This window comes from Papio anubis, chromosome 11, assembly GCF_008728515.1.
Source record: "Papio anubis isolate 15944 chromosome 11, Panubis1.0, whole genome shotgun sequence".
NCBI classification, from domain to species: Eukaryota; Metazoa; Chordata; class Mammalia; order Primates; family Cercopithecidae; genus Papio; species Papio anubis.
Genome location: NC_044986.1, coordinates 108,508,538 through 108,534,006, shown reverse-complemented (window position 1 = coordinate 108,534,006; position 25,469 = coordinate 108,508,538).

The window sequence follows — 25,469 nt, the reverse complement described above, 5'->3', positions numbered from 1 at the left end:
GAATTACAAGTGTGAGCCACCATGCATGGCCTCTGTTCTTTAAATGGTTCTATTTCATAGCTATAAAAGAACAAATTAAATAGGCAACTTCCTTTGCTCCTTTAGAGAAGCAAAAAGAGGTTTCAAAATATCTGTAAAATGAGGTGAAAGGCCATACCTTTCCGTCATCTGAATAATGATATTCCTGCTGAGAAAAGGGCAAATAGTAAACAATTTCTTTTCATACTAAAGATATGTAAAACATGACTTTAATATTTATCTCTGCAATGCTGTCCCAAAATTCTCTTGGTGCTAGGGAAAATCTTTTCCTAGAACTTAAATAATAACAAAAAGGAAGGGAAATAGGCCAGACATAGTGGCTCATGCCTGTAATCCCAGCACTTTGGGAGACCAAGATGGGTGGATCACCTGAGGTCAAGAGCTTGAGACCAGCCTGGCCAACATGGCAAAACCCCGTCTCTACTGAAAAATACAGGAAAAAAACCAATTTAGCTGGGCATGGTGGCGAATGCCTGTAATCCCAGCTACTCGGGAGGTGGAGACATGAGAATTGCTTGAACCCGGCAGGCAGAGGTTTCAGTGAGCTGAAATCATACCATTGCACTCCAGCCTGGGTGGCAGAGTGAGACTCTGTCTCAAAAAAAAAAAAAAAAAGGAGAATTAAAAAAATTAAAAAGGAAGAAACACTTCTACACAAAGACTGATCTCCTACTTGTTTTTAATTCAAGAAGTACTCTCTGAGGAGAAGGGGTGGGGAAGGTCCATCGTCCTATTCCATTAGGAGAAAACTCTGAGAGATAATGAGACAAAAAGGCTCAACAGGTCTCCCCAAGGACAAACTCAACTTGTTGCTTCAAGCAGCAGCTCCCAAAGTGCAACTAGAAATTTCTGAGATCTCACACCCATTAAAATTCTAGGAAAAGGAGGCTAATTTTGCAAGGAGTCAACTCGAACTTCCTGTTATGTGTGCCTCTTATAAAATGACGAGAAGAGGATTATATGACGGGAACAGTTGAATAGCTACAGGAAAGTTTCCAGGTTCTCGTAAAGACTAGGTAAATAGATTTATCTTGAAATGTCTACAGTTTTTTTAAATAATTAATTAGATTTAAGCACAAAAGGATCTATTTAAATAATTACCAAAGGTACTACCGATGCGATTATATAAGCGATATCTCTGCCGATGTACCCACTGGTACTCCTATGCCCTGTGGAATATGTATAAAAGAGGCATATCAAGCGAGAACTAGCTTTGGTGGATTGAAGACCCAATGAAAATAGGAACAAAATCTCTGGCCAGAGTAGTCAAAGTAATTAGGAGAGGAGACAAAACAAGATGTTGACCACCAATGAGCGTGATTAGGTGCAACAGTAGATCATTTCCAAAGATGGCTGCCAATAATTGCCACAGTCCCTGAATGTGCAAGCCACTCCTTTCATCAAGATTCATCAATCTATCTCTCTCCCCTTGAATCAGGGCTGCTCCATATCTTGCTTTGACCAAGAGAACGTAATGGAAGTGATGGGACATCGCTTTACCCAGACTTCTGAGCCAAGGCCTTAAAAGAACTTGTAGCTTCCACTTTCCCTTTCTTGGAAGCCATTTATCATAGGCTAGACTATAACATGGCGAGAAACCATGTGGAGACGGTGGCCCATGCCTGTAATTCCAGCACTTTGGGAGGTCAAGGCAGGAGAATTGCTTGAGGCCAGGAGTTCCAGACCAGCAAGACCCAATAGCCACAGAAGATAAAACATTAGCCAGGCATGGTGGTGTGTACTTGTAGACGCAGCTACTTGAGAGACTGAGGCAGGAGGATCACTTGAGCCCAGGAGTTCACAGCTGCAGTGAGCTATGACTGCACCAATGCACTCCAGCCTGGACCACAGAGCAGACCCCTCTCTCTGAAAAAAAAAAAAAAAAAACCTTAAAAAGAAAAGAAAGAGAGGCCGAGCCAGTACCATCACCCAACTGAGGTACCAGACGTGTGAAAGACCAACCTCAACTTGAATGTTGCTGCCGCAGCAGAGCTCCCAGCTAAATGCAGCTACAGGAGTGACCACAGCCAACACTCAGTGGAGCAGAAGAACATCTCAACTGAGCCCAGCAAATTATGAGAAATAACAGTCTTTACTAATAGATAGATGGAGAACTGAAATAGGTTCTCTGTCCCCAGTGACAATGAAGAGCTAGTTCGATAACATATGTGCCTTGAGTGGTGAGTAGACCAGATGTGTGGACAAACTTCTGGGTAAGTCAGTGGCTTCCTGAAAGGTGGGCAGTTTACTAGTCCATTTTCATGCTGCAGATAAAGACATACGCGAGACTGGGTAATTTATAAAGAAAAAGAGGTTTAACAGACTCACAGTTCCACATGGCTGGGGAGGCCTCACAATGATGGTGGAAGGTGAAAGGCATGTCTTACATGGCGGCAGACAAGCGAGAAAAACAAGAATCAAGTGAAAGAGGTTTCCCTTATAAAACCATCAGATCTTGTGAGTCTTATTCACTACCATGAGAACAGTATGGGGGAACCACCCCTATAATTCACCTCCCACCAGGTCCCTCCCACAACACGGGGGAATTGTTGGAGCTACAATTCAAGATGAGATTTGGGTGTGGACACAGCCAAACCATATCAGGCAGTAAAGAGGTATCCATCCAAGCCACCAGAAAGCCATTGCCAGTTCTGACAGGATGAACAAAGAGCAGACAAACTAGGATTGAGTTGAAGGGTTTTCTGGACACTTCTAAACTTAGACCATATGGCAGAATCCCAGAAAGCCGAATGATACAACACAGAAACAATAGCTCATTCCGGTTTGCAGGATTGGGGGAAAGGGAATAAAATGGCAGTCTATTGAAAGGTGCAAGGAATACAGATAGGTGACGGGGGAAACTGATACAGAGACATGAAGGCAACCAAAGCTAGTAAGCCAGTCATCAGAGGGGCGATGGGGAGTCTCTGGGAAATCTCTGGAAATACACCACAGAATGATGCAAGCTATCGAAAGGAAGCCAGAATGAATGACTATGTTTATGCATACACAAACATATAAACATATGCATGGATGCTGATGGTTTTCTGGGAATGCTGCAAAAGGAGTAGAATGTGCCCCTTGGTATATTCCAGGAAACTAATTTCCCAGGGAAGGCAAAGTAAGAAGTGCATAGAATAGGCTGGGCATGGTGGCTCACACCTATAATCCCAGCACTTTGGGAGGCCAAGGTGGTGGATAACGAGGTCAGGAGTTCAAGACGAGCCTGGCCAAGATGGTGAAACCCTGTCTCTACTAAAAATACAAAAAATTAGCCAGGTGTGGTGGCAGGCGCCTGTAATCCCAGCTACTCGGGAGGCTGACAACTGCTTGAACCCAGGAGGCAGAGGTTGCAGTGAGCTGAGATCACTCCACTGCACTCCAGCCTGGGCAACAGAGCAAGACTCTGTCTCAAAGGAAAAGAAAAAAGGGCATAGATTAAAGTTTGCAGGTGAGATTCACAGACATTCTTGGTGAAACCGAATTCACAAGCTGTGATCATTGCCAACTAAGCAGTCAGACATGAAGCAATCTTATCTCAAAACTGCAAAAATTTCCTGACAGAAAAGATAAGGCCAAGTCTAATGGATGGGAAGCTTTGCAGTGAGAAAGCCACATCTTCTCACTTCTGCATGTTATACTGTTCTATGGGCTAGTCAAGTGACAAGCTAATTAATGCATCAGAGTTCCCCAGAAACTGCTAAGACACTGAAAACTGTTTCATGAGGACACAAATTGTATTCAGTAATGAGACTAAATATAATAACTGAGAAGTGTGTTATTGCAAAACATCAGGCAAATGAATTATTGTTTTCATGACAAAGGTCTTCAAAGTGACAAGAGAGAGACTGATATTATGCAACTTTAGCAAAATATCCTGTATGAAATGAAATAAAAAAATTTAGATTGGGATTTGCACATCCTTATTTTTGTATCTAGATCACGTTCTTGATAAACCAACTTAATTGTGTATATAGTTGATATTAAAGTATAGATTTTAAAATATTACCCTATTAAGTTGTTCACAATGTTGAGGCATCTCCACTGCTGTATTGTCAAAAACACATGTCTAACTTCTAATAATTTCTTAAAAGTTTCCATAATTTTACTTTCCCTTCTATATTTCCACACTAGTGAACAAATTCATTTGGTAGAAATGGTATTTTAGAGATGAGATTCAAGTACGTATTATACTTGGATGAAAATGAACAAAGTAATGACAACTTGTTTTGATTCTTTAAATTTTTTCATTCTTACTGTGTCTAGAGTATGACTATTCTAATAAAAACATCCTGTTTTAAAGAATCAAAACATAGCAAATGTGTCACATTATATTGAGATTTGAATGTAAGATAATGAAAATTATTGCAAATAAAATAACAGCTTGTATTTGGCAATCTGTAGCCAGAGACTGTGATATGAAGAACAAAAACATTTTTAATCAGAGAAAAAAATCTTGGAGAAGAATTTCCTTCTGTTAGCACAATTAATTTATAAAATGCTGATAAATATCTACCCTTTATAGAGTGATGCTATCTATAAAGCTTTGCAGTTATTTAATTCTTAAAGCAACTCTCCTTTTACAGGAAGCAAAAAAGAGATACTAAGAAACTGGCCTGTGGTCTCACAACCCACAAGAAACTTGGGACTCTAAAGTTTAACCTCTCATAGCACTAACCACAAACAAGAGTTTTGGTGGCCTTTGTGACACCAGAGAAGAGCTTCTCTTTTCTGTTCTAGTGCTTCAAGTTGACAATGTTGCTAATGATTTAGGATCAAGATCATTAATTCTATACATTTTACTACATTAAAAAAAATTTTTTTTTGAGACAGGGTCTCACTCTGTCACCCAGGCTGGAGTGCAGTGTCACAAATACAGCTCACTGCAGCCTTGATTTCCTGGGCCCAAGCAATCCTCCTGCTTCAGCCTCCCGTGTAGCTGGGACCATAGGCACGTGCCAACATACCCATCTGATTTCTTTTTTTTTTTTTTAGAGTTGGGGTCTTGTTATGTTATCCAGGCTGGTCTCGATCTCCTGGGCTCAAGCGATCCTCCTCTCTCAGACTCCTAAAGTGCTAGGATTGCAGGTATGAGCCACTATGCCCAGCCCATTTTTAACACAACATATGGAAACCAAAGTTAGGTTAGCAAAAATTCTTAAATTTGTAATTGCAACATTTCAGCAATTCTTTAGCTGGGAGAAAAAAAAAAGAAGTACTAATAGTGAAAATTCTTGGTTAAATAATTTTAACTAGCAGTAAATTCTCATTGTATAATATTTGAAAAAAGAAGGGAGTGTTAAAAGGCAATAATCCTGCCCAGTGGCATCGTACAAAATTTTAACAGCTGGATAGAAGTACTGCTCTCTTGCCATGAGCCTAAGAGATTATTTGGTCCAGTTCCCATCTTGAGTAGCGAAGGCATTTTTTATACAGTAATGTTAAGTGACTCATCCAGATCGCGTGGCCGCTAAATGGTGGAGAGAAGACAAGAACCTCAGTCTCTTGCTTCTCCATGTACTTTTCCTTTATGTGCTTGACGACATCCTTTTAACTTCTGTACAGAGAGGGCACCCAGCCTGCTGGAGGGAAGTCCCAAGAGAAGTTGCTGATCCCAGCTAAAGGAAGTAGACATGTAAGCCCCAAAGAGGATGCTTGCGATATACAGACTAGTCAGAAATGTATAGCTTTTATCATACGCATTCAAATACGTTTGAAAAACAAGAACATCCACAGTCCGGATGGGTGACCACGAGTTATATCAGCCCATCTTCCTGATCATCGCACTTCTGATATGACTCACTGTCACTTCAGAAAGTATTTGTTATGGTTTGAATTTCTGCATCTGTTTCTGGAAGTTGTAGGGGGAGAAGTTGAATTAATTTTGAATTATCAATACTACTGCAGAACACTAGAAAATTATTTGCATTTATTTTATCTTATTGTATTTTATTTTTGAGACAGGGTCTCACGCTGTCACTCAGGTAGGAATGTGATGTGGTGCCATCACAGCTCACTGCAGCCTCAACCTCCTGGGCTCAAGCAATCCTCCCACTTCAGCCTCCTGAGTAACTGGCGCAACAGGCACGCACCACCACATCAGGCTAATTTGTTTTTTTTTAGAGATGTCTCATTATGTTGCCCAGGCTTGTCTCGAAGTCCTGGGCTCGAGCAATCCTCCCATTTTGGCCTCCCAAAGTGCTGGGATTACAGGTGTGAGCCACTGTACCTGGCCAAGGTTTGTGATATTTTAAAACAAGGGCTAATACAAATTACTTGTAAAACAAGTCTCAAGTATATTTTTAAATTCTAGATTGGTTTTCTCCTTTATTCCCCAATCCTAGTGCCACTTCCAAGGCTACATATACTCACAGAATTAAAATAATTATAATATCCATCTAAAGAATATTTGTAATAGCATGACTATCTTGCCACATTCAGCCACAAACAAGGTTATCACACATCTTTAATTGTATTATTTAAATGCCCACTTGCCCAGAATTGCCCCCAAGAATTCTGGAGGTTTTTCTAAGAGGAGAGAAAACTGTGAATCTGATGAGTCCTGACTTTCATTGTCATTGTTTAATCCTGCTGCCAGATAGTTTCCTGAAGAACCTGTGTCATTGTCTACTCAGGTTTTCAATGATCCTACTGCTCAGATCATGAAGTTTCTTAAAAGGAGAAAGATCCCTCTCTCTGTGGTACTTCATAGCAGGGCCCTTGTGACTACAGTTCTTTTATTTGCATTCACCTACTCAGTGCCCTAAGCCCACGCAGACTAGCAGAAGCAGGAGCGATTTCCAGCCTCATCTAAAGGTTGCCCTGAAACCAACAAGCAAGGTCCTATGTTGATCCATGGCCACGAGCCCAGACAATCCCTTCCTGATATGAGTTCCATCTTGGAAATTCCTGCTATCCATGCAAGCCCGCCTCAGACATTAGTCAGCACCACCTCAGTTCTCAAAGCAGTTCTTTAATAACAGAAACAGTAATGACACTAATACTTAAAAGCCTGTTCTAAGTACTTTGTTCATTTAATTCTCATAGGAATCCTGTGAAGTAAAGATCAACTTTTGTCACATTTTTCTGATGAAGGAATGGAGATATCGAGAGTTTAGGTAGCAGAGCTAGTAACTGGCAGGGACGGGATCCTTTGAACCTAGGAAGGCTGGCTCCAGAGGCTGTGCTTGTAACCACAGCTCCCTTAAATTCCAAAGGGAAGAGATTGAAGTCTCTGCTTCCTCGGAGGTTCCCTGAGCCCTGTGTAAGGATGTCCCTCCTCTCTACTTCCCCAAACCCAATACCTTAAAGAGTATAGAGAAGAGACCTTGTCAAACAACAAAAGGTATTGCGTGATCCACTCCACAGAGCAATGAGGCACCTACACATCTGGGTAGACAGAGGCCACCCGAGTGATCCTTCCAAGAATAAAGAATAAAAGTCACTGTCAAAGGTGATTTTTGGTCTCCATCTGGGTGAGAAGTGTCTGGAAACTTTTAAAACAATGGTTTAGGTTTTGTTTGTTTTTGTGATTTTTTTTTTTTTTTTTGAGACGGAGTCTTGCTTTGTTGCTCAGCAGGTTGGAGTGTAGGGGCGCAATCTTGGCTCACTGTAAACTTTGCCTCCTGGGTTCAAGCCTTTCTCCTGCCTCAGCCTCCCAAGTAGCTGGGATTACAGGCATGAGTCACCACACTTGGCTAATTTTTCTATTTTTAGTAGAGACAGGGTTTCATCATGTTGGCCAGGCTGGTCTCAAACTCCTGACCTCAAGTGATCCTCCCACCTCGGCCTCCCAAAGTGCTGGGACTACAGGCATGAGCCACTGCACCCAGCCCAAAACAGAGGTTTTTATATGGCAATCATAAAACTTGCATCGGGGGGAAATGACATCTTCATTTTCACTATCTGTTCACTGAAAGCTAGCATTTTCTTCAGCTATAAATATTGGTAGCAAACTTTAATAGTATTAGCAATGTCTGTGGTTTTATGACCAATTGAAATCACACATATTTTCATATCACAGCAATTTGCAGATATCTCAAAAGATCACTTCTGCCTACTCACTACTTTGAAATTCTGTTAGTCACAAGACTAACATAACTAGGTCTTACGTTCAGACGCCAATAAAGAAGCATCTATATTGCTACATTGCAAATATATTTTTAATAGTTTCATAACTACATTTCAATAGAATTGGTTTGCTTTGTAATCCTATGAATCCTGTTTAATGCATTTTAAAACATCATTCTGAGAAGAGATCCATAGGTACAAAAAGATTCAGATCCCTGTTTAAAATGGATTCTCTCTCATGCTCCAGAGCTTTAATCCCTTTCAAACAATCTCTGTGTGTCCTGCAGGCATTGGTTTCATTCATTCAACACAGCAGTTCCTGTCTTCCATCTTTAAGGTCAACTCTAGACCCTCCCAGAGGGCCCAGAAACAGTGGATCTAATCTGGAGGTCCTGCCACAGAAAGTTCTATTACCTGGGCTTAGAAATCAAGCCAAAAGATAGCTTTCTTTGAGGGGAGAGGAGGAACTGGACAGGGCAGGTATGTTTTCTGGGCCTCTTGAGAAGACAGGAGGACACACAGGCCAGGGCTCCCTGGCCTATCTGGGTGTGGAGGGAAGACACCAAGCTGAGCAGAGGAGACTGGTGCCTTTCCAGCAGGCGCCACTGAAATGTAGTGAGCGTCATGTCATGTCAGGTGTGGCTGCATGACAGGCCATAGAATGCCATGGTTAAGACCATGGACTCTTGAACTTTACCACCTCGATTGGTCTTCTACCTCCATCACCTCCTAGCTGTAGATCTCAGCCATGCTACCTAACTTCTCTCTGCGTCAGTTTTCTCATGCATAAAATGGGAGCAACTATGCTCATTTCATAGCGTTGTTAAGTGCAGATTCAAAGCGTTATACACGTAAAGTGCCTAGCACTTAGTAAGTGCTCCGAAAGAGTACTCTGACTACAATCTCTCCCTTTCCCAGTACTCTGATCAGTATTATTTATAGTTTTCCCCATCATTAGGAGGATGCACAGGGTTGGCAGATAAGGCGTTTCAATGTAATCTACCAAGTACTTCAATTCATCACGGTTTAGGATTGTGCACATTATGACTCCTGACTCTTAGGAGGCTGTATCAGTCAGGGGTTTCCAGAGGAACAGAACCAATAGCATGGTGTATCTACATGGGAGAGGGAAGGAGGTTTATATTAAGGAATTGGCTCATGTAATTATAGGAACTGGCAAGTCTGAATTCTGCATAGTAGGCCAGCAGGTAGAGATCTATGGAGAAGCTGATGTTGCAGCTCAAGTCCAAAGGCAGTCTAGAGGCAGAATTCCCTCTTGCCCAGGACACTGCAATCTTTCTTCTCTTCCGGACTTCATCTGATTGCATGAAGTCCACTCACATGATGGAGGGCATCTAATCCGTTCTGACTGCTACAACACATTATCATAGCCTGAGTAAGAGAGTCTATAATAAACAACCACCAACATTTATTTCTCACAGTTCTGGGGGCTGGGAAGTCCAAGATCAAGGTGTTGAGAGGGGTGGCGTCTGCTTCCTGTTGTGCAGATGGTTGCCTTCTCATTGTATCTTCTCATGGTGGAGAGCAGACAGAGACATTTTGTGTCTCTTCCTCTTTTTTGTTTTTGTTTTTTTCTGAAACGGAGTCCAGCTCTGTTGCCGAGGCTGGAGGGCAGTGGCACGATCTCAGCTCACTGCAACCTCCACCTCCCCGGTTCAAGCAATTCTCCTGCCTCAGCCTCCCAAGTAGTTGAAATTACAGGCACCTGCCATCACGCCCAGATAATTTTTGTATTTTTAGTAGAGATGAGGTTTCACTGTGTTGGCCAGGCTGGTCTCAAACTCTTGACCTCGTGATCTGCCAGCCTCAGACTCCCAAAGTGCTGGGATTACGAGCATGAGCCACCATGCCTGACCTCTCTTCGTCTTTTTATAAGGGCACTAATCCCATTCATGGGGGTGCCCCTCTCATGACCTAATCATCTCCCCAAGGCCACACCTCTAAATACCATCACAGCGGGGACTGAGGTATCAACATATGAATTTGTGGGGGTGCAAACACTCGTTCTCTAGCAGAGGGTAATCTGCATTCTTCAAATCTACTGATTTAATCACATCTTTAAAAACACCTTCACAGCAAGATCCAGACTGGTGTTTGAGCAAATATCTGACTACTGTGGCCTAGCCAAGTTGACACATAAAATTAACTGTCGCAGAGCCATGATCACAATGGATTTATCATAGACAAATGCTACTTTTTGCTCTGCTGAATGAAAATCCATCTTCACCAAGGCCTAACAGTTGTAGATGGGGACAGAGCAATCTACCAGATAGGTCACCAATTCTGATGAGACATAACACGTTGCTGCAGAGAGCACACTGAAGTCCCTGAGAACTGTGTTTCAACACTCAAGTCAGGGCCTTGAATTCAAACAGTTGAAATTCTGCTTTCTCTTCTCCATACTGGAATTTCCCAAGAATGGGAATCATCCATGTAACCAACGACCACAGAACCAGGACAGTCCTGCTACCGTTACAAAGCAGCACATCTATTGAATACTATTTCACTGGAAGCCAGGCTATAAACAAGCCCAGGATGGAATCCTCTCATTGATTCATGAAGTGTTTCTCAGGATGAAATACATCTTTGTGGGTAATCTGACAGCTCGTCCACTGAATGCCTGCTTGGAGAAGGAGGAGTCTCCCAGTTGTGAAGAAATGCCTGCCTCTTCTCACTATTCACAATAGCAAAGACTTGGAATCAACCCAAATGTCCATCAATGACAGACTGGATTAAGAAAATGTGGCACATATACACCATGGAATACTATGCAGCCATAAAAAAGGATGAGTTCGTGTCCTTTGTAGGGACATGGATGCAGCTGGAAACCATCATTTTCAGCAAACTATCACAAGATCAGAAAGCCAAATACCACATGTTCTCACTCATAGGTGGGAATTGAACAACGAGATCACTTGGACACCGGAAGGGGAACATCACACACCGGGGCCTATGGTGGGGAGGGGGAATGGGGGAGGGATGGTATTGGGAGTTATATCTGACATAAATGACGAGTTGATGGGTGCTGATGAGTTGATGGGTGCAGCACACCAACATGGCACAAGTATACATATGTAACAAACCTGCACGTTGTGCACATGTACCCTAGAACTTAAAGGATAATAAAAAAAAAGTTACTCCCCAAAAAAATAAATAAATAAATAAAAATATAATACTAGTTAAAAATTATTTTCCCAATACTTATATAATGTATTGGTTTGCTTATTAAAATAAGATTTGCTGCCAAAAAAAAAAAAAAAAGAAAAAGAAAAAGAAAGAAAGAAATGCCTGCCTCTTCTTCCACTGGGCTGTGGGGACCTAGCCAAGATGCAACTTCCAGAGTCAAACAATAGGATTGAAATAAATATAACGGTAATTCAGCAAATACTATTTTGTCCTTTCACAGGTTAACCATGGTGGTAGCTACAGAGGTATGCCTCTCAGATTTCCTTCGAGAGAGTCTACTGCAGGGAGCCTCTGCTTGCTGCCCCTTGGAATCCATCATGACATTCATTCTGAGGACAAGAATCCTCTGTGTTGCTACCAAAGTGGGTATACCAGAGCAGGCCTATGTGGGACTCCTCCAACAGGTGGCCTTGCTTGGGGTTCTCCTCAACCTGGTCAAGTCTCTCAGAACTGTGCTGAAATCTGGGCCTGGCGCGGGAGCTCACACCTGTAATTCCAGCACTTTCCGAGGCCAAGGTGGGCGGATCACTTGAGGTCAGGAATTCGAGAGCAGCCTGACCAATATGGCCAAACTCCATGTCTACTAAAAGTACAAAAATTGGCCAGGCATGGTGGCATGCGACTGTAATCTCAGCTGCTGGAGAGACTGAGGCAGGAGAATTGCTTAAGCCCAGGAGGCAGAGGTTGCAGTGAACTGAGATTGCGCCACTGCATGACAGTACCTGGGTGACAGAACAAGACTCTGTCTCAAAAAAAAGAGAACTGTGCTGCAATCTGAAGCTCTTCTTAACCAACCAACCCTCCCTTCCTGCCTTCCTCCTTTCTCTCTTTTCACAGGTATCAGACCTACGTTACCATCTGAAGCTCTCTCCATCCCCTTCCGTTCCCTCTCCCTGTATCCTTCACAGAAGTTTCACACAATAAATCTATTGCATGTCTACACTCATTTTGGTACCTGCTTTCCTGAACTGACTCAACTTACTCTGTTCTGTTGCTTTTATACTGAGGTACAGAGAATAACTGCTGTTGGGACATCCCTTATTAGCTATAACTAGGAGAATCACGCATCCTGATTTGCCCAAAATAATCCCAGATTATATTTTCTATCAAGCATAATTATTAACAGCCTCCTGCATACTCTCAAAGTCTCCCACTTTGGATAAAAAAATATTGTTAGCCCAGCTTTAGGCTATATTCAAAGATTACTTCAATAAAATGTTTCCCAAAGTATATTTCGTGGACCATAACTCAGAAAATGCTGTAGGCAAAAGAGCTCGCTGGACAAATAAACTTGGGAAATACTCTTGTAAATTCACCACTCATATTAGTGTGTTCAAATCTTGGAGTAAATCTTAGAGTAGTATATCCTGCAGTAGAAAATCTTGTTTAACTTGGTTGTTACTCAGTGTTTGCTAAGCTTATTTGACTACAAGGCTTTTTTAAAATCTTGAATCCATAATACCATTGAGTGAACTACTGCCAAGGCTGAATTCTCTCTACTCGCCGCTACCCTTGAAAACAGCTCAAAGTATCAGCGGTTTCACAGTGCAGCAGCTTGTTCACTTAGAGGTGCTGGCTTGATGCAAAAAACAACTGGGTCCCAGTCTGTTCTGGCTCTGGATTCACCTCCGAGTGCAATTCACATTAGCAACTGTGATCCACAAAGCCATGTGGGCCCTTGGTTAAGTGAGGTCATTTGGATTTAAATGTTGTTTTTTAATGGCTTCTAATTTTGCCCATAAAATTTTTCAATCATAAAAATCCTCGTTTTTAGTACCAAATTGGAAATGTTGTCAACAAATCACTTCATCTACAGTCACTGAGGTGATTTCAAAGAGCCCCTTCCATCTGGCCAGTTCTCCTGCTCTCAGCCCTGCCAAAACCACACCATAAACCCAATTTTTAAATTTGGAATGCTAGAGTTGGCTGCTTCCAAATTTAGTGTGCACTTTCAGCTCACTCAATCTCTTGGTTTCCCCTCTTACATTACATACGTGTATATCTGTCCTCCCCAACGAGATGTAGGTATTTTAAGGGTACACATGTACCATAGGCATCAACATACCACCGACATGGTAGGGTTTGAATGTAAATTTTCCCCCCACACTCAACTGTTGGAACTTAAAGCTCAATATGATGGTATTAAAAGGTGGGACGTTTTGGAAGTGATTAAGTCATGACGGCTCTGGCCTCTTGAAAGGGATTAATGTCCTTATGAAAGAGGTTTCCAAGAGGACCTCGCCCTTCTCTCTCTTCCGCTGTGTGAAGACACAACATCTGTCCCTTTTTCCCTTCCATCTCTTCTACTCTTTGAAAACACGGCATTTGTCCCCTCTGAAGGATGCAGCAACGAGGCGCCATCTTGGAAGCAGAAAGCGAGGCCTTGCCGGACACGGAATCTGCTAGCACCGAGATCTTGGACTTCCCAGGTTCCAGAACTGTAAGCAATAAGTTTCTATTATTTAAAAATTACCTAAGTCTAAGGTATTTTGTCATAGCAGCAGAAATGGACTAAGGCATGACATATTTTGGGAAAATGGTTTTGTCTAGTGCTTTGTGGAAAGAAAGGAAGCAAAGGAGAGAGGAAGGGGGAGAGAGAAGGGGGGTGTGAAAGGGAGGCCAAGAGAGGGAGAAAAAGAGGAAGGAGGGAACGAAGGGAGGGAGGAAAGAAGGAAGGGAGGAAGGAGGGAAGGAGGGAGGGAAAGAGGGAAGGAAGGAGGGAGGGAAGGAGGGAAGGAGGGAAGGAAGGAGGGAAGGAAGGAGGGAAGGAAGGGAGGCAGGAAAGGAGGAAGGAGAGAGAGCAGGGGAGGGAGGGAAGGAAGGCTTTTACCAGCACAAAAGAAAACTATAAAAGATGGCCTTATGTTTGTACTGAAAAGACTAACTTGATAACTTGATATTTGGTCAAAATAGTGTTTATGTTCTGTTGACGCCCTGACATATTTTATGTATTACAGTTAAAATATATTTGTTTAAGTGTTCATAAGGTGAGGAGCCCAGGGAAACAAAGGAAAAGAATAAAGTGCAAGGGTCTACTGTATTTTCATTAAAGAAACTCTGATTCAATTTATTTCAGCCTTATGTTATCTTTTTCCATCTTCCAATTGACTGAATTAGTTAGTAACTTAATTCTTGAGTACTCTTGATATGCAGGAAAGAACGAGAGCCTAAATAATGTATATATTTTAAATCCTTAGGTAAGGATATAATTCTCTTGCCACTCTGTAAATACCAAGACCCTTATTTTTCTTTTCTTTCTTTTTTTCTTTTTTCTTTTTTTTTTTTTTGAGACGGAGTCTCGCTGTGTCGCCCAGGGTGGAGTGCAGTGGCCGGATCTCAGCTCATTGCAAGCTCCACCTCCCGGGTTTTTACGCCATTCTCCTGCCTCAGCCTCCCGAGTAGCCGGGACTACAGGCGCCCACCACCTCGCCCGGCTAGTTTTTTGTATTTTTTAGTAGAGACGGGGGTTTCACCATGTTAGCCAGGATGGTCTCGAACTCCTGACCTCATGATCCGCCCGTCTCGGCCTCCCAAAGTGCTGGGATTACAGGCTGGAGCCACCGCGCCCGGCCAAGAGCCTTATTTTTAAAATGTAACACCAAATTCCCTGACTGGGAAAAAACATAATGATCCATTGTATTATCATTATATTTTTTATTCTGGGTCCTAAATCATTCAATGGGATAAAACAAAATGCCCCATTTATGTTAAATATTGATCTATTAAAATATATATTTTAAAAACTAGAGGACTTGTTCAGTTCTTACCATCACTTTCAATTTTCTGCCTTTAAAAATTGGGGGAGTCTGGGTGTGGTGACGCATACCTGTAATCCCAGCCCTATGGGAGGCTGAGGTGGAAGGATCGCTTGAGCTCAGGAATTTGAGACTAGCCTGGGCAACATAGTGAGACCTCGTCTCTACTAAAAATAAAAATTTTTAAAAATGGGGGAAATTATTTAATGTAATATAGTACCATTTTTATACATGGTCTGGTTAGATTTAAAGGGAAATGTCCTAAACAAGACATTGTTTAGGTAGACTCCACTAAATCCAATTATTATTATTTTTTAATCAGAAAGCAAGAAATTTAAAATTAGCCAGGTGCGGTGGCTGGCGCCTGTAATCCCAGCTACTCGGGAGTCTGAGGCAGGAGAATCGCTTGAACCCAGGAGGTGAAGGTTGCAGTGAGCAAAGATCATGTCGTTGCACTCCGGCCTGGGCAGCGAGAGTGAAACTCAGACTCAAAAAGAAAAAAAAAAAAAGAAAAGAAAGAAAGAATTTTAACTACCAGTCTGAAATGGTTTTTCTTGAGTAACTTCTGGTATAGCATTTTGAACTTCCATTAAAATATGGTACACAACAACAGAAAGAAAGAAAAAAAAAAAACAGTACCACCAGGAAAATCTAGTATTGGGGATAATTTCCATTTAATATAAGTTCAAGAGAATTGCAAACAAAATGAGCCTGACTAACTGAAGAGAATAAGGGAAGACTGTCTTCCTGCTCCAGTATTATTTTCCAGGTCTGATATACAAGACCTGGGCCATGGAGAAGACTGAGCAGCTGTTCCCGTTCTGCGTGTGTGGACTTTCGAGACACTCATGATGCTATCAGTCTTTCCTCGCCTTCACTGCACCTCTTCAACCAGCTCCTCTCTTTCAAAATTCATTTGGAGGCTGCAGTCGCCATAAAATAAACTGATCAGAAAAGTCAGTGGAGGTCTGGAAGTAATGCTTTTAGTTCTAAAAAGTTAGTCTGCCCAGATTCAATCAAAGACAAAACATCTTATACAGCAACAGCTCAGCCCACGCTTCTCACTCCACACTGTCTACTTAATATTGCTCTCTTTGCATGTCCTGCTGACATAGTGAGTCCAGAGTGGACTCACAATCTTCCTCCTAGAATACACATGCTCTCTCCCAACAAAAGGCAATGTCACTCACCCAGTTAATTAACCTACAGGTTGCTGGTGGTTCTTACTCCTCCTTCTCCCTCATTCATATCCAAGTCTGTCATTTCTGCTTCTTATTCATTTGTCAAAAGCATTCATTACTTCCCATCACCACACTACTTCCAGCCTTCACCGTCTCTTCTTTTTAGGAGTAGTTGTGTGATGGTACCTCTTTTAAATTTTATTTTATTTTTTTGAGACAGGGTCTCACTCTGTCGCCCAGGCTGGAATACAGTGGTGCAATCTCAGTTCACTGCAACCTCTACCTCTGGGGTTCAAGAGATTCTCCTGCTTCAGCCTCCCAAGTAGCTGGGATTACAGGCATGCACCACCATGCCCAGATAATTTTTATATTTTTAGTAGAGACGAGGTTTCACCATGTTGGCCACGCTGGCCTCAAACGCCTGGCATCAAGGGATCACCCACCTTAGCTCCCAAAGTGCTGGGATTATAGGCGAGAGTCACTGTGGTTACCTTTTTTTTTTTTTTTAATTTTACTTTAAATTCTGGGATACATGTGCAGAATGTATAGGTTTCTTACATAGGTATACATGTGCGTTGGTGGTTTGCTGCACCTACCAACCCATCATCTAGGTTTCAAGCCCCACATGCATTAGGTATTTGTCCTAATGCTCTCCCTCCCCTTGACCCCTACCCACCGATGGGCCCCGGTGTGTGATGTTCCCCTCCCTGTGTCTATGTTTTCTCATTGCTCAACTCACACTTTTGAGTGAGAACATGCGGTGTTTGGTTTTCTGTTCCTGTGCTAGTTTGCTGAGGATCATGGCTTCTAGCTTCATCCATGTCCCTGCAAAAGACATGATCTCATTCTTTTTTATGGCTGCATAGTATTCCATGGTATATATGTACCACATTTTCTTTATCTAGTCTGTCATTGATGGGCATTTGGGTTGGTTCCAAGTCTTTGCTATTGTAAATAGTGCTGCCATAAACATACGAGTGCATGTGTCTTTACAGTACAGTGATTTATATTCCTCTGGGTGTATACCCAGTGATAGGATTGCTGGGTCAAATGATATTTCTGGTCCTAGATCCTTGAGGAATCACCACACTGTCTTCCACAATGGTTGAACTAATGTATATTTCCACCAGCAGTGTAAAAGTGTTCCTATTTCTCCACAGCCTCGCCAGCATCTATTTCTTGACTTTTTAATAATTGCCATTCTGACTGACATGAGATGGTATCTCACTGTGGTTTTGGTTTGCATTTCTCTACTGATCAGTGATGATGAGCTTTTTTTCATATGTTTGTTGGCTGCATAAATGTCGTCTTTTGAGAAGTGTCTGTTCATATCCTTTGCCCACTTTTTGATGGGGTTGTTTGTTTTCTTCTTGTAAATTTATTTAAGTTCCTTGTAGAATCTGGATATTAGACCTTTGTCAGATGGGTAGATTGCAAAAATTTTCTCCCATTCTGTAGGTTGCCTGTTCACTCTGATGCTAGTTTCTTTTGCTGTGCAGAAGCTCTTTAGTTTAGTTAGATCCCATTTGTCAATTTTGGCTTTTGTTGCCATTGTTTTGGTGTTTTTGTCATGAAGTCTTTGCCCATGCCTATGTCCTGAATGACATTGCCTAGGTTTTCTTCTAGGGTTTTTATGGTTTTGGGTTTTACATTTAAGTCTTTAATCCATCTTGAGTTAATTATTATATAAGGTGTAACCATGGTTACTTTTGTGTGTCCACTTGCCTGGGCCACAGGGTGCACAGACATTTGGTCAAACAACTCTGGGTGTCTCTCTGAGGGTGATTCTGGGTGAGATTCATGTTTCAATAGGCATATTCACCAAAGCAGATTGCTCTCCCTCCTGTGAGTGGACCTCATCCAATCAGTTGAAGGCCTGAATAGAACAAAAAGCCCAACCGTCTTGTGAGTAAGAGAGAATTCCTCCTGCCTGAATGCCCTAGATAGGACATGGGTCTTTTCCTGCATTAGGACTCAAACTGAAACCTCGACTCTTCTTGGATCTCAAGCCTACAGGCCTTTGGCCTGGAACTTACACCATTGGTTTTCCTGGTTCTTGGGCTTTGGGACTGAGACTGGAGCTACATGCTCAGCACTACTGTGTCTCCGGCTTGTCAATTGCAGATCTCAGGACTTGCCAGCTCCTATAATCACACAAGCCAACTCCTTAGAAGAAATTTCTTTCTCTCTGTCTCTCTCTGTCTCTCTCTGTCTCTCTCTCTCTCTATATATATGTGTATATGTATACACACACACACACACACACACAGATGTATACATCCTATTGGTTCTGTTTCTCAGTAGAAAACTGACTAATACGAGTAACCCCCTAATCATCTCCTCAGGGTCACTGCCTCCCCTCCCTATCCCATTTTCCACAGAGCATCCAGGGTGATCTCAGACTACACATCTGATCATGGCACCACCCTGCCTAAAATCCTCTAAAGGCTTTTTATTCATCTTAGGAAAACACCCCAAATCCTCAACAAAGGCTGCATGGTCTGCCCAACGGGGCCCCTGCACTTGGCTTTAGCCACTGTAGGCTTCTTTTTATTCAAATGCCCTAAACTCTTTCCTGTCTCTGCAGCTTTGTACATTCAGTTTCCCTGCCTGAAATAGTTTTTCTTCCACCGTTTATGATGCTAATTCTAATTCATCCTTTATTGCCTCCACTTGAGGAAATTTCCACAAGTTTCCCAACCTGCAATTCTAGAACAATGGTCCCGTTATATGTCACACCCTGCATTTTCCTCCGTGACCATGCGTGTTGCTAAAGGTTACTTATGTAATGGTTTGTTCGATGTCTTTTCCACCACTGCTCTGCAATTCCATACCCGTGCGGGCATCTGAATTGCACATAGGAAGCCCTCTAGCAATATTTGTTAACAAAAATGAATATGTTATTTGCAATAAACCTATATAAATATAGTTCTTTTGTTTTTTCTTTTGAGACGAAGTCTTGCACTGTCGCCCAGGCTGGAGTACAGTGGTGTGATCTCGGCTCATTGCAACCTCCGCCTCCTGGGTTCAAGCAATTCTCCTGCCTCAGCCTCCCGAGTAGCTGAGATTACATTACAGGCACCCCCCACCACACCGGACTAACTTTTTTTTTTTTTTTTTAAAGTAGAAATGGAGTTTCACCATGTTGGTCAGGCTAGTCTTGAACTCCTGACCTTGTGATCTGCCCGCTTTGACCTCCCAAAGTGCTGTGATTACAGGTGTGAGCCACCATGCCGGGCCAAACCTATATAAATAAAATAACACGAGTAAATATAAAAGCATGGACATACATAGTCTTTTTTGTAAAAAAAAAAAAAAAAAAAAAGGCAAAATCATTTAAGTACCAGAACATACTCCAAACTGCTATGGCTGTCCCTTAATATCAGACAATTTTTGTGTTTAAATTTAGTTTATGAAAGTGCTATACTTTATTTTAAAAGCCTGAATTAGCATTTTAATGCATAATAATATGTGATCTCTAATAACTAGGTTGCAATATAAAAACGATTTAATTTCTTCATATAATATAATGGGTGCCAGTGGGATTGCGTAAGGGAGATGGAGGTACCTGTGGAACTAGGAAGGGGAGAGAGACAGTAAGTAAGGGAAATGTCAGCAGAACTAATAAAGCACGATCCTCAAGTGCTTCCAGAAAACTCAAGGGAGATGTCAGCACCGGGTCTCAGAGCTGACTGGGTAGGTTTGAAGCGGGGCTGGACTATGGTATCAGTTTAGGGGCATGAATTCATGAAATTGGATCTTTAATATCACTAAATTTGTACTCAGAGTCATCGGGAAATTTGGATTCCATGTGTAAAATACCTGGCACATTATGACTGAATACATTTTAGTTTAATCACTTTTGGTTTCATTTTTTTGTGTTTTGTTATTATTGTTGTTGTTTTGTCAATTAAAAACAAAACAAAAATGACTTAGTTTAGGTTAAATTTCACTTAGAGTAGATTAAAATGATGCTTCCTTTACAGCTCAGATCTGAGTTGTATCGTTACATTTTTTTCCTAAGCCTGGGAATATCTTGAGTCATATCTTCTACCCCTAGTGAATTGTTTTTTTGCTTTTTTTTTTTTTTTTTTTTTTGACATGGAGTCTCACTCTGTCACCCAGGCTGGAGTGCAGTGGTGTGATCTTGGCTCACTGCAGCCCCCACCTCCCAGGTTCAAGTGATTCTCCTGCCTCAGCCTCCCAAGAAACTGGGATTACAGGAATACGCCACTGCATCCAGCTAATTTTTGTATTTTTAGTAGAGACGGGGTTTTGCCATATTGGCCAGGCTGGTCTCGAACTCCTGACCTCAAGTGATAGTTTGATCACTTTTGAATGACCTCAATGATTCCATTATTTTCAATGGAGAAGGCTAATAAGCCAGACATCTGTACCTAAATTCCTCTTTATATTGGCTTCCACCTAGATCCTATTTTCAAACTTTACTGTAAGAAACAGCTGAGAAGTTTGTAGAAATACCAGCTCCAGGGCCCAGCCCTCCCCCAGAGACTTTCATTCAGTGGGTCTGAGGTGGGATACAAAAATCGGATTTCAACAAGCTCAAGGAGTTTCTGATGTAGATGGTCCACGGGCCACAGTTTGAGAAATGCTGATGTTGAATCCGTGAACAGACCTGTGGTAACTGTGCTTTAAAACTACTGCATATGGTTGATATGGTTTGACTGTGTTCCCACCCAAATCTCATCTTGAACTGTAGTTCCCATGAACTCCACGTGTCATGGGGGGGCCCCAGTGGGAAGTAACTGAATCATGGGGTTGGATTTTTCCCATGCTGTTCTCATGGTAGTGGGTAAGTCTCACAAGACCTGGTGGTTTTATAAATGGGTGTTCCCCTGCACAAGCTCTCTTGCCTGCCACCATGTAAGACATGCCTTTGTTCCTCCTTTGCCTTCTGCCGTGATTGTGAGGCCTCCCCAGCCATGTGGAACTGTGAGTCCATTAAACCTCTTTTTCTTTATATATTTCTTTATATACCCAGTCTTGAGTATGTCTTTATTAGCAGCATGAGAACAGACTAATACAATGGGATACTATGGTGTTAAACCATAAATAAATAAATAAAATAGACTTCAAGAAAACAGATAAGCCTCTGAGTAGTGAAATTCTTACCAATCTTAATTTCTTTAGTACTTTTCTGTATTCCTTGACTTTTATGTTGAGATGCACTTTTTTTTGACTTTTATTTTTAAGTTTAGGGGTACAAGTACAGGTTTGTTACACAGGTAAACTTGTGTCATGGGGGTTTGTTATACAGATTATTTATCACCCACATATCAAGCCTAGTACCCATTAGTTATCTTTCCTGATCCTCTCCCTCCTTCCACCGTCCATTCTCTGATAGACCCCAGTGTGTGTTGTTCCCCTCTTTGTGTCTGTGTGTTCTCATCATTTAGTTCCCACTTGTAAGTGAAACATGTAGTATTTGGTTTTCTGGCCCTGTGTTCATTTGCTAAGGATAATGGCCTCCAGCTCCATCCATGTCCCTGCAAAGGACATGATGTAATTCATTTTTATGGCTGCATAGTATTCTGTGGTATTTTCTTTATCCAGTCTATCACTGATAGGTATTTAGGATGATGCCGTGTCTCTGCTATTGTGAATAGGAGATGCACATTTTTAAAACCAGAAAGAAATGTTTTAAAAATGATTAGTAGCTGGACATGGTGGCACATGACTGTAGTCCCAGCTACTCAGGAGGCTGAGGCAGGAGGATTGCTTGGGCTCTGGAGTTTGAATCTAGCCTGGGCAACATAGCAAGACCCTGTGTCTAAAAATTAATTAATTAATTAATTAAAACATAACAATGAGTATATGCTGTCTTGGTTTTAGTCTATGGTTCACTCATACCAGTGGACCAGAATGAAACAGAAAATATTTGAAGAAAATACACTAAAATATTAAAGGTAGTAATAGGTTTCGGCTGAGAAAGAGATCCTTTTCTTGCTTTACTTTTTAGCTCTTTACTTGCCTTTTTGGTGGAAGAATGTTAACTTTATCTTTAAAATATAATAAGGATATTTTCTATCCAAAGTTATCATCCATTCTCAAACCATTTCACTTTGCACCCTGAAAGAAGGGTGCTTTCATCTTGAACTTCCCAGCCTACAGAACTGGGAGAATACATTTCTATTCTTTATAAATTACCCAGTCTGTGGTGTTCTGTTATAGTAGCACAAATGGACTAACACAATGTAATTCACCACATTAGCAGAATAGAGGAGCAAAACATTCAGTTATCTCAGTACCTGAAAATAAAACTCTTGATAAAAGTCAATACTAGGAAGGCACAGTGGCTCATGCTTGTAATCCCAGCACTTTGGGAGGCTGAGGCAGGTGACTCACTTGAGGTCAGGAGTCCGAGACCAGCCTGGCCAACGGGTGGAGGTTGCAGTGAGCCAAGATCCAGCCTCTGCACTCCAGCCTGGGCAACAGAGTGAGACTCCATCTCAAAAAAAAAAAAAAAAAAGTCAATACTGGGTCATAGATAAAACTCAATTGTCCATCAACAAGAGAATGCACAAACTAATTATGGTCCATTCACACAATGGAATGCCATTCAGTGATAAAAAGAACAAACAACAGATACATGTTAGAACATGAATGAGTCGCAAAAATATTATTTATGGTGATTGAAAGAAGCCAGACACAAAAAGTACATATTGTAAGATTTCATATGAAGTTTAAGAATATGTCATACTAATCTCTGCTGTTGGAAATCAGGACAGAAGTTACATGTATGGCATGGGCACTGGCGAGAAAAGGGCAGAAGATAATTTTCTGAGATAATGGAACTATCTTATATCTTGATGTGAATGGGAGTCACACTTGTGTGTGTGCGTAAACATATCTCCAGCTGTACACTTAAGATGTATGCATTTTAACGTGTATACATCATACCTCACTAAAGTATTAAAAAATGTATATGGATATATTCTCCCCCTCATGCCCATCTCCGTTCCTGCTTTATTTTTCTGTTTCACACCTACCCTATTCTGAGTTACTACATTATTTCTTACATGATTTTTACATTGTCTGTCTTCCTTAGTAGAATGTAACTTCTCTGAAGGCAGGACTTTGGTTCACTGCTGGATTTCAGTGATGAGAACATTATCCTATATTAGACAGTTAAAAATATTCGTTCAAGGAATAGAAGGTATCCATATTTTATGCCTTATAGTTATTTATTTATTTATTTATTTATTTTTGAGATGGAGTTTTGCTCTTGTTACCCAGGCTAGAGTGCAATGGCACAATCTCGGCTCACTGCAACCTCTGCCTCCTAGGTTCAAGCATTTCTCCTGCCTCAGCCTCCCAAGTAGCTGGGATTACAGGCATGTGCCACCATGCCCAGCTAACTTTTGTATTTTTTTAGTAGAGACGGGATTTCACCATGTTGTTTAGGCTAGTCTCGAACTCCTGACCTCAAGTGATCCACACACGTCAGCCTCCCAAAGTGCTGGTATTATAGATGTGAGCCACTGCGCCTGGCCATATGCCGTATAGTTCTGAATTGTAATTAAAAGCTTTCTTTCCCATTAAGGGAATGGCTAACAAATGGAGGAGACGATGGCTTTCCCCTCACTGCACTCTAGTCTGGGCGACAGTGCGAAACTCTGTCTCAAAAAAAAAAAAAAAAAAAAACAAAAAAAACCAGAAGCTAAAATTTTCGTATTTGAGACATAAATATATAGCAGTAAAATTTAGCAGGAAACCATGGTTGTTCAGAATCTAAAACAATAAAAAAGAGGCGTGGGATATTTTATCAATTTTACATAAAATTGCTGCTCCACGGTGATGATAAAAAGCCAAACCCCTTACAGTCACTTTTCTCCTTGCTTTTCACTTCTCTACAGACAATGCATCCTCTTAGTGCCTGTTCCCAGGGCTGACTGGCCCCACTGCCCTGCCCCTGGGGTGCTACTGAACTTCAGAGAAAATTTTTACAGTGCCCTGTCAAACTCAAATAAAAATACACAGATGAGGCCGGGAGCGGTGGCTCACACCTGTAATCCCAGCACTTTGGTAGGCTGAGGCAGGTGGATCAACTGAAGTCAGCAGTTTGAGACCAGCCTGGCCAATATGGTGAAACCCCATCTCTACTAAAAACACAAAAATGAGCCAGGCATGGTGGTGGGCGCCTGTGGCCCCAGCTACTTGGGAGTCTGAGGCAGGAGAATTGCTTGAACCCGGGAGGTGGACGTTACAGAGTCAGGATCATGCTACTGTGCTCCAGCCTGGGTGGCAGAGCAAGACTCTGTCTCAAAATCTATCAATCTATCTATCTATCTATCTATCTATCTATCTATCTATCTATCTATCTATCTATCATCTATCTATCTATATTCACACACACACACACACACACACACACACGATTCTCTAAGCAAAACATCTTGTTTGGGAAAACAGAATTGCAATTGAGGGCATATACACAGACAGTGGAGGTCTTCAGTATGCTTGAAGGACAAAGGGAAGATTGGAGGTTTTATGAGAAAGCGTGCAATGTTAGGTATTGTTTTGGAAGAAAGCTCATTGGCACTAGAGCTCTGAGGAGCTGGCAAGCCCGGATTGGTGAGTGACAACAGTAGGTAAAACTAGTCTTAGGGTGGTCATAGCAGGTCGTTTCAGCAGCTACCAGGTGAAGCTTATCTTAGGGTTAGAGCAGGTCGTTTCAGCAGCTGGGCTTGGAGATGATTCCTGAAGCAGGTGCTATGTGCCTTGAGTGCTTTTCCCCCCAGCTCCCTTGACTCTGATTTAGTTGGGTATGACAAAAATAACTCAATTTCTATAATCAATTCTCACAGCACTGGCTCAGTGTCCTCTGACATGCTCCCTCCCCCACCACCACCCTCCTCCCACCTGCCGCAACCTAGGCGGGAAGAGAGCAAATCAAAGACTCTTGGCACCAAGCTTCACTACCCAGAATGCTCAGGGCAGCAACTGGAAAGTGTCATGGCAAGAGGATGATGTGCGAGGGACTTCAGCCCCTGAGTGACAGTGCAGGGCAAACGTCGGAGTAACTCAGGACCATTCATTGCCTTTCAGTGTGGGTCTGTCTGATGATTTATATAGAAAAGGGAGCATGGAGCGAGAGGTAGTGATCTGATTCTGATGACAGACACTGGAAAACTCAGAAAATGAAAAGAGGAAAACACATGTTTAAAAATGACTCTTGTGCTGGGCACGATGGCTC